Below are 12303 nucleotides of genomic sequence, written 5' to 3'. Positions count from 1 at the left end.
CTTCCATCATTCTCTGCTTCTTCTTCTTCTTCTTACTTTTTTTTTCTCATTCTTGATCTTATATTCTTATACTTGGTGTTCTACTTATTCTTTAACTTCTGCTTTAGAGTCTCTTTATTTTTATATCTTTATGTTTCTGGCTCTATAATGTACGCTAGACAAAATAATAAACTGTGAGTTTTTAAAGAAAACGACAGATAAAACCGCGGAAATATTTTACCGACTTAAACTTTAGTTTTATCGAACTATTAATACTATTATTGAATTTTATATTTATTGATGACGCGCTTTGATGGGTAAATAATTTTAAAAGTAAATTAAATAATTTTATTTACAGAAAAAAAAAATTATGACGTTACCGTGATATCGCATTAATTGGCTTAATCCAATTATTCGTTATTTTATAACTTATTAATTAATTGATTTATATTTTATCGGCTATAAAATTTCATTATATAAGAATAATTTTACCTTTTAGAAGCTAATTATTATAATTAATTTTTTTTCAAATTATAAAAAAATAAATTATCTAATAAAATTTTTTTTAACTTTTCTAGAGGGAATTCAACAAAATATGAATTCAATTAAAATATTTAATTTGGTAATTGTAACCGTTTTAATTAATTATCACATCCATATTTTATTAATCAATGAAACATTTTAATAATTGAAAACTGTAAATATAACTTTAGTATCAAGTATATTGGCTTACACAATAAATAATTATAATAATTGGGAAAGTAATTAATTTAAATGATTTTAAATGTAAGTATCGTATGACGGTAGAGGAAAATAATTAATTTGAATAATAAGAATAAAGTAAATGAATCGAGTTGTAGTAATAATAGTCGAGTTTTTTTTTTATCGCGAATCGTGAGATATATCAAATATTTATAGTAAATTTTTGGCATTAAAAATACTGAGAGGGTTTTTTTTAAATCGAGTGAATTTATTTATTGATACTATTTTAGTATTTAATAGGTGAGCATCTATATATAAATATATATATATAAATCAAATTTTTTCAAATTTTATCTAAAAAGAGAATTTCTTGATGCAAAAAAACTTTACTTGCTCCAAGAAAATTTTCGCATTATGAATTCAAAATAAAAATTTTTTGGAACTAGGGAAAATTTTTGGCGGCAAAAAATTTTTTCTAGTCTTACGATAATTTTGGTTTTTAATTCGTAATGCAAAATATCTCTTACAAGAAATTTTTGTTTTTCGTGTGGTAATAAAACATTTAGCTTTGACCTACATAAATTTTTAAGATTAGCGTTCAATAAAAATTCAATAAAAATTATATTCAATCAGACATAGTTGGGTCGAAATTTATTCGTGAGATGATAAAAAAAATCTCATCATTATCGGAATTAGTTATTAGAGATCCAAAAATAGTAGCTCGTGAAGAGCTGCATGTAACAATAATTAGTTTGGTGACTTGATACAATTCTTCAAAATTTTATACTTGTGAGCAGCTATTTTAACTTACCGAATGTAGTTTATTGGCTATTTTTTTTACTATGAATGTAAATAGATATCAATACAAATGAATGTAAATTTAGTGCAATCAATAAACAAATAATTTGTTTAATAAATCAACTTCTGGTGAATATCGGCTCGATTGAATATTCAACTTTTTTATAAAATGTTTATTTCAACTGAGACACTAAATTTTTTATAGATTTCTTTCCCAGCCCTCCAAAGTACAAATTTTCTTAAAACAGTAAAATATTTATAAGAATAAAAACACTGTCATTAAGAAAAAATTATTTTACAAAAATTAAAATTGACGCAAAGTAAAAATTTCCCAGTTAAATATAACGGATTAAACTAGCGTAGCAGTGCCGAAAAAAAAAAAAAATGTTTTTCGGATATTATGTCGACTTCAGGAGACACGGCGAAGATCTCCAGCGCACGTGCCCAGTGTAAGAGGTAGCATTGAAACACTTGGCACCAGCCGGCGCCTGGTATGTGACATGAATATTTGTTTCTAATAAGATATGCTACTGTGCGGTGCCGCCACTTGACGCGCGAGCTTTCCCGTAAACCCTGTAAATTTACATAGACTGTAACGATGCAAGTTAAAGGAATGAGCTAGAGTACAGAGCAAGGGAGAGCTCCAATCCACGAGAGCAGAGTAACCCTCAAAGAGAGACAGCGAACAATGATATGAACAGCCATCATAAGCTGATAGAGATTTACAAACCAAAGATAAAAATAAATTCACATGATTGTAGGCAACGCGATATTCCTGTTACCGTGTAACACGATAATAGTGTTTCAAAAGCGAGCGATTTGCTTCGCTGTGACAAAAGTTATTTGAAATCCAAGGTACAGAAATATCAATGGTAATGAATAGGATAAAAGCTCGGACTGAATAATGCATTGCCCTCTAACAAGCTCTCGATGTTATTCGAGAGTTGCAAAAACACTTGCAACAGACACCCTCACTGTGATTCAACAAGCCCTCTTTCCCTTTTAAATAAGTCCGAGTCTTGACTCCATACTCCACCTTAACTACCCTCGTCTATTAGTCTGTAGACGACCCTCTTGAATTATATTACCCGACTTATCGTTCCAATTAAAGATTGCATGTAAATATTTTTTATAAAACTCTATGCAGCTAAAAAGTTGCTGAATTCACTTTAAATGCATTTTTTTTAATAGACTAAATTTACTCGGAATATTTATTATGAAAAATGAATATAATATAATTACTTTTATCCTTCATTGTTATATTTTTGTAAGTTCATTTATTTCTTTAAAAAAAATTTTTTTTTTTTTACTTACAATGACGTTAAGTAAATAAATTTATCTATAAATTTAATTTACGTTATCTTTTTGAGGAATAGAAAAATTGAAAGCTGGAAATTCATGAACCGTAAGTATAAACTGTATTTCTTGTTTGAGTTTATTCCTTAGTATTGCGCGAATTTGTATGAATGTAATTTGGATAAATATTACCCTGGGTAAAAAATGTAAAATATGATGATAATAATAATTTAATATTGTTCTTAATATATATATTTTAATATTATAAATAAATTTTTTACTTTATCAAAGTACACTTGAGTATCAAGGCTCCATGGTTGAAGTATCAAAGCAAATATTTTTATTGATCTAACAGCAACAGGAAATATGTCTTTGCACTTTTGAATTTCTCATGAACTATAAAAGTGCCGGAAAATTTTTATTGTTGCATTTTAAGTTACGTATTCGTTTGATATTTCTTTGACATTGAAAAAAAAAATGCAATAAAACGATTGAGGAATTGTGTGATGAGTGGGCGGTCTTAAATAAAGCGATAAATTTTTTATTTTATTACAGTTTGATTTTTTTTTTAAGAAAATACGCAGCGCAGATGACGTGATGGTGGCGACAGTGATGGAGACAAGAATACAAAAGGAGCCGTCTCTATTTCCGTTTGGAATCGATAAGCCGACCACCGATGGACATGAGGAATGCGGCTTCTTTCATACACGAGAGTCCGTCAAACAAAATGCACGAAGAAAAAAAGAAAAAAAATGGAATGAAGTGAAGAGAAAAATAAAATAAAGTGGGAAGAAGAAATGTTGAGGGAGAGTATGTATAAAGTGGATGCCGAATGAAAGGAGAAAATCACTGGATTTACAACGTGAAATAAGTTTAGTACAGCTGAATAAATACAAATAACTTTTAAATCTGGTTTTTATTAAAATTTTAATATAAATCTTCAAATGTTTATGAGCATACAATGTTCTTTGAAATCTAGGCGAATTCATAAAAATAAAGAGCTTTTTTTATTTTTATTTACCTGATTGTGAGATATTTTATTTTAATTTTATAAATTAAAATGTCCGGTTGAATGTAAAGTTACGTTTTTATTGAGAGAAAACTTTTTTTTTATTTAGAAATTTGATTTTTTTGAACATTACAGGCTGTGTGTTTCCGAAGGGTGAGTTAGACGTAAAAAAGGGCTACAGCCTTTTATAAAAAGCTTAAATGATGTCAAGTTTAAGGGATCTGGCAAAATTAAAAAAAAACATCATTTACACGGAAAATATAATAGTGAAAAAATGACAGTTTCAAATATTAGCAAAGTTTTTCTACTTGGAAACTGTAAAAATTACATTATTTCTGAGACGTAGAAGACTTTTTTCAGTCTTAAATAGCATTTCATTAATAATAAAGTTTCATTCAACTAAAAATGCATTGAAAACTGTAAAATTTACGTGCCTGAAGATCGGAACGTTTTTCGCGCAACGAAAGTGAAGAAAAATTATGTAATTCGACTGCTTTAGGTAGTTCCGGAGGTTTGTGGTGGTCTAAGATTTTCGGTTGACATCTTCATGCGAAACATTTCAGAAATCTAGTCATCCAGTAGATTTTTCACTTTTCAATTTTTTTTTCGTTGCAAAAAAAACATTCCGATTTTCAGGAACATGAAAATTTGGTTTCCGATTATTACAGTACCAACTACAATACTTGAATTTTTCATACAACTTCCTGTTTTTATACTAAAAACTGTAATTTTTCACTGCTCTTTTTCCGCGGAAAAAAGAAAAATTTTCTCAAAATTTTAAGTACATTTTTAATGAACTCGAATAAGAGCTTGATGTAAATATAATAAGATCAATTTATTTTTAATTAACCCATGCCACCTTTGGATGTTAAAATCATATTCAATAATTTTGAAATATTTTAACTTTTACATATTCTCATACTTTGAACTTCATAATTCATTATTTGAAAATAATTAATAGAAGCTCAGCATTCAAGTATTTAAACAAGAGACATACCTTTAAAATCAAATTTATTAATATATAATAACATACAATCCAAGTTTATCTATCGAAATGTTGGAACATGGATCTGCATTAGTAAGTAGAGCAGACGTCTTCGATAAATAAACTAATGGCTCACCCATCACCAGTCAGTTTTCCATATTTAAACTGAACAAACGATTTTTATTGGAGGGCAAAAATATAAGTACCTTTAATACATAACTTAGTTTTTGGTTTGAGGAAAAAAAAAATGTTGAAAAGATATAAAAGGACGTAAACCGAACGTATAGACACCTACATAAATTTTTTTACGCGATGACAGAAAAAAAGCGCTGAATATGTCACCCATTCACTTCATCTCTCTTTCAACAAGTTTCCACTCTTTTATAGAGATGCACGTCACATTAACGAGCAAATGGATCACGTTCCTTTCCGCTCGTAAATAAATACATGCCGGACTTTGTTCTCTCAGGAAAGTGTACATAAACTCATAAAACTTCACATTAAACCTTTGACTATTCCCTTTCTCTTGACTTACGTATAATCTTTTTTTCTTTTGTTTTTTTTTTTTTTTTTTTTTATAACTACTTTACCATTTATATATATATAATATATATATAAGAGGGAGAAAAAGAATGAAAGGAGAATATTCGAACAAAATGGATTTTCTATTTCCAAAATTGTAAATACACTTATTCTTAAAAATTTTCATAAAATTTTGATCATTAAAAATTTTTTTTTTTCAAAATTGAATTTTATTTATTTTACAACATTTTGAAAACTAAATTCTCGTTAAATTCAAAAATATCTCTTTCTTATTTACGTCAAATTTGATCGCACATTTAAATTTTCTTAGCTTCAATTATATAAAACCGATTCTACTTTAAAATTTTTTTGAAATCATAAAAAACTTCAACTTTTTTTCTTTTTTGGAGGTGCCTGTGTCTGCAAAAAATTTTAATTTCTTCACAACAAAAAGAAAAAAAAATCAGCTTATGATAATCATATTTTTAATTCCTCCAGTGTACAGACGCATACGTCTCTGGATATAACGAGCTGACGTGTTAAATCGCAATCCGACTCGAATCTCTCTCTCCCTCTATTTATCTCAATATCGTGGTTCCTATCATATATATATATATCGCTCATCCCTAACATCATTCGATAGCACTATCTCTCTCAACTTCTCTCACTCTCTCGCTCATTTTCGTTTAGTTCTATACACTGTCCTCGGGCATTTACGCATACAATAGGACAAGACCGGCCGTCTCGGATGTTCATATAACCCGAGAATCCTTGGACGTTTTGGGAATACTACCGAGACGTTTAAATGCGCGCCCGAACAACACTCAACAGCCTCCAGGGTTCCTTCATCCTTATTACTACTCCTCTACCGTCTAACTTGTATCTATATACATAAATCTATATATATATATATATGTATAATAAATGTTATATGTACGTATATATAGGCCCTAAAGGCGAGTATCGAGCTGCATTACCTTATTGCGATGTTATTGACTTGTCAGAAATTAGATACTTAATCGGACTTTAGTAATCTTACTCTTGTTATTATGGCGTATTATCATAACAAGTGCTAATGATCTTTTATATACAAATGCTATTGTTACCTAATTATTTTATAAAATTTAATTATAATTTTTAATTATCATAGACGTGTTTTAATTAAATTACTAAAATTTTATTTACTTTCATTTTTAAATTAATTAATTAATTATTTTTAATTATATTATTTTAATAATAATATTATAGAATTTTTTGAGTTGATTATGTGACATAATTGCGATAATTAACTGGAGCAAGTATGGAAAAATATAAAAGCCCGTAATTTTTTTTTTTTTTGTAACAGATGGACGTGTTTTGAAAGGTTAAAAATTTTTTATGTTGCTAATTATATTTAGAGAGATAACTGTGGGTATGTATGATAAAAATAATATCTGACGATGATAAAATTAATTTACAAATTTAAATAAATTTCGCGGGAAAAAAAATTAACATTTTTAAATTTTTAAATACATTAAATGCTGAGTCATTGTATAAAATTGATCGTGGTATTGAAACTATTTATATTTTTTAGTCATAAAAATGTATATGAATTTTAACAGACGTCGATATTTATCAACAATTTAATTGTAAAGTCAATTAAGAAATATTTTTAAACCGTTTATTTTTCCCGGGAGAAGTAAAAAAAATTGTCGCGCTTTACTTCAGTCTATCGAACATATTTTCAGATATCATTATATATTTAAGCTTCGTTAAAAAAGGGGTAAGAAGCTTTAAATCCTTCGAGTATTGATTTATAACATAGTTCAATATTATTCTAATATCAGTACACTCGAGTTAACATCAAACGCGATCATTAGTTCATATTTGGGTTTTAGTAAACATTAATATTTTTTTTTTGTGCTCATTAATTTAAATACTAAGGTGATTAAATTTACTTAAAATCTCCTTATTAAATCACGAAATTACTCGGATATCTATTTTTCATTTCCAATAAAAATTAATTATCGATTTTATTTAATATAAATAATTATAAAGAATTTTAACAGATGATCAAATATATTTTTCATAGCTCAACGGGAATTAAAATTATCTTGAAAAAAATTTTTACTAACTATTCGAATTAAATCTATTTCGAAAATAAGTTAATTATGAAACTTGATTAATTACTGTAAGTAATTACAAGTTCCAATTAATCAGGATTAATAAAATATTTAAGAATCTTTCCTGTATTTTAAAAACGGCCCGTTGTGCCCCATGTTTAATACAATTGCTTTACTAAATAACAAATTTTTTATTCACAAAATTTTGTCTGTGTTCAATAAAAAAAATTAAAAAAATAATAATAATTTGATTCTCACTTTTTTTTATTTTGAAATATTTTAGCATAGAGTTGATGTCGAGTATTATGTGCATTATCTCTCTATCGTACATTTAACATGATGAAGTATTTGAAAATTTAATCATGTAAATGATGGGGTAGAAGATATATGTACGCAGGAAACATTGATAATATCGACGTCGGTCAAGTACAAAATACAGTCATAACTATCAAAATATACTCTACTATACTTCTCTCTAAAAGTATCACAGTTTTATTCATACATATTTACACATACAAACAAAGAGTTATGTAGTTGATAAAGATAAAAAATAAAGTTTAAATGGTTATTTTGCCAATGATATTGTCTTCTTTTCGGACGTATGTAACCCATACCAGCATATCCACAGGCAAAAGGAAGTGGTGACGCTCGAGAATAAATTACTGGCAAGTTTGTTGTAGGACCAATTCACGCGCTATCTGTTTTAACTCTCTCGAGGGTTGAATACAATAAAAAAAAAATAATGATAATACACAGTAAAAAGAGCGGTGCTAAAAATAGACTCAATTTTAAACCGCGTGGTGTTAAAATTAAATAACAATGGTGTAGGCGATGTTAAATCGATGTAAAAAAAATTCCACGTATAGAGATTGGGAAAAAAAATGTATTACATATAATAAAGTAAAGAAATTTAATGAATTATCTGGAGGAAATTTCAGTTTTACTATCTTATTTATGTTGTACGTAAATAATTTAAAAATCACACAATTTTACGCCCAGTATTTCAATCACTAATAATTTAATTAATTAATAAAAATACTGGTAAACTGTATAGTGATCGAGTAAATAAAAATATCCACTAAGTAAAATATTTTAACTCTGGTAAATTTTTTTAACACAAAAGAATATTTAGACCGGCGGTGGTGTTGAAATTTAACACTGAAAATTTTAATATCTCCACCCCCTGGACTTACCCTGATATTTTTACAGTGTGATAGTAATTTTGTTTAAATTTTTTCGTTGTAACTTGACCAACATATTTTTTTTTTTTTTCATTATTTTTTACCATCAGTACTCAAGTTTGTTTATTTACCATTCTTCCGTGTTGGTATATTATATTTTGTCATTTTATTTTTTAAATTATATATATATATATATTTTTTTTTTATTGTCCATTTCCAACGGAAGCATGAAATTGTGTAGTAAAAAATTATGTGATAGAGATATTCCGAGTCGTAAAGATATACTCATGGTTGAATGATGATAAAGATAAATTAGGTAGTCAACAATATGACTAAATATTTTTAAAGTTGGGTATACGATAAAGACAAAAGAGAAAATGGGACAATAAAGAAAACAACACATACAAGTTTTTTTTTTTTTTTTTTTTTTTTTTTTTTGTTGTGGCTAGTGTACATTTACTTTATATATTTTTTATGGTGAAATAAATTGTTATGTGGATATTATTATGTAAATAATTTATTAAGTGATTTGCGTACGAGTACTCGGGTCTTTGAAGTTTAAAGTTTTAATAAATGCAGTTTTAAATATAACAAGAATAGAAATTTGTTGGAGGTAACTTTTGTAGAAACAAAAGTAAAGAATTTTTAAAAAAATAAGTTTGTTCTATAGTAATTAATTCTGTAAAAATTTAGTCAGGTTATTAAAACGATGAAACCGCACAAAGAGTTACTTTAATTTGAATCGATCTCAATAATTACTCACGTTGATGTTGAGGTAAATTACCTAGTGAGAGTTAATATAAGAGAATAATTATTTTTGGTCTTATTCAAAGACCGTGTAAAATGTTTTTTGTGTATATAAAACTAATTGTAGCAAATATTTGTTCTTTACTTCATTTCTTCATGTAAAACTTTTTATTACTATTACCTGAAGAAGCTGATTTACTGTGGAAATATTTGACGAGTCAAGTGGGATAGTTAAGTGGGAATTTTGTCAGACAAATAATTTACGAAAGAATAAAAAATAAAATTGTAAGAAATAGTAAAAGAAAAAAAAAAAGTGTTTCTACAAACACTTGGGTAAATAGAGTTTTCTGGGGTTTAATAGACGTACGAATAATTTATCAGATCGAATAAATAGAACATGAGTGAAGTGATGTTTAACATGTATACATACACTAGAGTCGGATTCGGAGACGTTGATTTCTCAATGAGGTCGTAAAGACCTTATTTATTTATTTATTTATTTTTTCTTTAAATTTTATTAATACGAAGATTAATTATAAGAATACTTGTATTTTATTATTATTATTTATCTATTTAATCGCCTTGGAGTCAATTTACTCCGAAAGGAAGTTTATTTTAATATTAAAACTCTGGTTCAGAGTAAAATTCACTCCTAAAGTTTATTTAAATATTAAAACTCCAAACTGGAGTAAATACGAATTTAAATAAAATCCAGACCACTTTGAAATTACTCTTCTGAAAAAACAAACTCCGTATATGGAATGATTTTTTATTTGAATCTGAGATTTCCAGTGACGAGTGGTCGCGAACTTGAATTTAAATAAAATTCATAAGGAAAATTTAGTGAGTTATTTTACAAATTGAAGCAACTTTTAATACGATTATAAAAAAAGTTCAGAGTTTTTTTTTAAATATAATTGTTTTAATCAACATAATCTGGGATAAAATGAATGTTTTTTTCATTTAGTTTTAATAATCGAAATTCAAAAAGTAAAAAAATTAATAAAGATTTTTTATCATCTAATTCAGTATTTTCCTTTTTAAATTTCTGTGTAAATTATTCGATAAATAGTTTAATTTAGAATTTTAATTAAATTAATTTAGAACTTATATTCAAGAAGTCTTATAATGCCTCAGTACTGTAATAATAATAATAATTATTATTATTATTATTATTATTATTATTATTATTATTATTATTATTATTATTATTATTATTATTATTATTATTATTATTATTATTATTATTATTGTTTGAATATTAAACAATAAAATAACAATAATAATAAAATTTAATGATAAGTGAAGATAAGAATAAAATTTTATATAGATATTATGAGTTTACAACAGTGTTTTAGTAGCGTAATTTATCTGTCTGACTATTATTGACTCTTACCACTGGATATTTTTCTTGAAGCCACTATCTGGAAACCCAGGGGCATTACAAACTACTGTGACAGAGAAATCATGTGAGCAATGAACACATGGTTCTTGATTTCTGTCGAAAGACGATGATCGAGAATAGAAGGAGTCGTCACACTGCGTCGCCCAATCCCGCAGACGGGCGTTACACAGCCAACGACTATCGTTAATCAGAAGAGCACATCCCCAGAATCTTGTTCTCCATAGTGGTAACACGTGTGTTCGGCTATTCACTTGCTCAATGTCAACTTACATTACCCCTTTACTCCAACGACAAGCCTCTATTAAAATAATCTTATCTATCACTTTTTTTCTTTCTTCATTCTCCGACCCTCCGCTAAATAAATTCATTCCACAGACTCATGTATAATAATTTTCTTATCTACTTCAATAGAAATAAAATATTGGTTGATTGTTATTCGATAAAGAGTCATAAAGGTCGCAGATGCTTGCAGTAAATTTATTATTTATCTCTATTACCCATAACTTGCTGTTTACTTTTTTAAAAAATATAAAAATAAAATTAAATAAATATTTTACTTTAAATGAACAAAAGGGTGCAAGTATCGCGGGTTATATGTAAGAAACTCAATATTTTTCATGGTTTTTATTTTATTTCTACGGTTATAAGACGAACAAAAGGGAGAAAAGACGCGCCTGGTCAGCAGCCGACAAAAAGAATGCCCATAAGAAGAAGACGCAGAGTCATTTCTTTCCATCGTTTAATTTACTTTATTTTTTTTTACTTTCCTATTTTTATTATTTTATTCCATTTTTATTCTATCATTATTTCATATATATAGATAAATTTTTTTTTTCTATTTCATTGTTCACTAACTGCTATCGCAGATACTTAATTAATACACATTCACTATTGGAATTAATGAACAATTTATTTCAGTGACAATTGAACAAGAGAACCGATAAATGTCAGTATCAGAAATTTCACAAGCCGCAGTTATTGACCAGTGGAATTTGTCGAGAATACAAATAAAAAAAAAAAGTTAGAGAATAATGATAATGGCAAAACAAGAAAAAATGAATAAATAGTTAATTTTTTTTCAAATTTTCAGTACACATGATTCAATACATAACATGTCTGTTGTTTTTTTGTACGAAAATTTTTTAGTCTGATGAAACTCCATCGTTATTGAATAATTCAGCAGATAAGAGGCATCTGTAGAGCCTGGTACCGCTAAGAGGGAAGACAATTACCAGGAAACAGCACGAGATAACAGCACAACAACAAGCGGCATTTCAAACCACGGCCGACTCGCCCGGATATGGTACTCGAACAACAACCTCGCTTCAACCCCCTGCTTTTGTACAGCCCCTACCCCCACCCACCCCTTTACCTGATTCTCTCTCTCTATCTCTCTTTCTCCCGACATCATCTTCATCACCTACTACACCTCTACTGCAACTATTCCCGTTCCATAACTCAGCTACTACTTACTCCGAGTGAGTTTTCCTTCAATCCCCTTTTCTCAGCTTGAGGTACTCCTGATGGCAAACAGTCAGTCAAGCGCACGTTTAACTCCTACTCATATCTCTACCTCT

The sequence above is a fragment of the Microplitis demolitor genome, chromosome 3, assembly GCF_026212275.2.
Source record: "Microplitis demolitor isolate Queensland-Clemson2020A chromosome 3, iyMicDemo2.1a, whole genome shotgun sequence".
NCBI classification, from domain to species: Eukaryota; Metazoa; Arthropoda; class Insecta; order Hymenoptera; family Braconidae; genus Microplitis; species Microplitis demolitor.
The sequence above is the reverse complement of the archived record's forward strand: the minus strand, read 5'-3'. Positions refer to the sequence as shown.